The sequence below is a fragment of the Octodon degus genome, unplaced genomic scaffold (genome assembly GCF_000260255.1).
Source record: "Octodon degus isolate 3935 unplaced genomic scaffold, OctDeg1.0 scaffold00326, whole genome shotgun sequence".
In the NCBI taxonomy this organism is placed as follows: Eukaryota; Metazoa; Chordata; class Mammalia; order Rodentia; family Octodontidae; genus Octodon; species Octodon degus.
In genome coordinates this window covers 1,362,325-1,363,540 of record NW_004524902.1, presented here as the reverse complement: position 1 = coordinate 1,363,540, position 1,216 = coordinate 1,362,325, and the positions used below count along the sequence as shown (strand labels likewise).

Here is a 1,216-nt window from a genome sequence, read left to right as displayed (position 1 = left end):
TTCTAATATCCCATCTCATATTTTTCTTTGTATTTTTAGGGAAGGGTCCACAGGATGTTCAGAGTCTCACTACTAGATCTGACTCATAGGGATCCACCTGTTTACAGCCTCCCGAGAGGTGGGATTATAAGCATGCACCCCCACACCCAGTCTCAATTGCACCCTGAGGGTGGGGCTGGCACAGCAGGCCCAGGGATCAACCCCGGCCCCTGTACCTGCTTGCAGGAGCTTTAATCTTCTGAGCTATTTAGCTGGCCCTCCATTTTCATTTTTGTCAGTATAATATATTCACAATTACCTTAGTGTATTCAATCAAAAAATTTCATTAAAAGGGTTATATGTGCAGTGCTTGTGAAAAAATGTCATTTATTTCTCTAATAAAGGATGTTTTGGAAAATATATGTAGTGTTGGAAGCTAATTTTGAAATCCTTTTTTACAGCTGATTTGTTAAAAGATTATGTTTTTAGGATTTGCATGTTATTATTACACAAAATTAATAAGGCTGGCTTTTGATCAGCTTGGGATAATGTATGCACAGGTTCATTAGGGGAACTAGTAGATGGACTACATTGAATGTTTCCCTCCACAGCTATCTAATGGCCCTGTTCCAGGCATGGGGCTACAAAGATGCTTCAGGCTCACATTGCTTTTACAATATTTGCATTTATTAGGTGAGGTAGATTTTTTTTGGGGGGGAAGGGGCTACAAGGTGTCAGGGTCTCTCTACTAGATCAGACTCATAGTGATTCTCCTGTTTACAGCCTCCCAAGTTCTGGGATTACAGGTACACGCCACCACACTCAATCTCAATCACTGTATCAATGCTCCCCAGGGGCAGGCTGGCAAGTTAGGCCTGGGGATCAAATCCCAGGCCCCTGTGCCTGCTTGCAGGTGCTTTAATCTGCTGGGTTATTTGGCCTGCCCTGGTAAGGTGGATTTTAATAAAATAAATTAGGAGGAAAACAGCAACATACACATTATCTAAAAGTATAATGGGTTGGGGAAAAATGTAGACTCTTTAGGGAAGTAATTATGTTTCCCTAAGGTTATAACACTAACATATTGGCAGTTATCACTTAAATACTGTGCAGTTGGTTTTTGGTAGTTACTTTGTTTATTTGTTCTCTAAAGATCTGTGCTCTTCAAGTTTTCATATACAGCCTGGTGATAAAAGGAAAAAGTAGCTATGGTGACAAAAGGGTAGGCATATGAATT

General features: G+C 40.5%; 1 protein-coding gene across 1 annotated transcript in view; it reads left to right on the top strand.

The window, feature by feature from the left end:
* Nucleotides 1-1,216, top strand: part of Znf804b (zinc finger protein 804B) — a 660,912-nt gene that overhangs the window by 108,100 nt on the left and 551,596 nt on the right. The gene's annotated exons all lie outside the window — the stretch shown is intronic.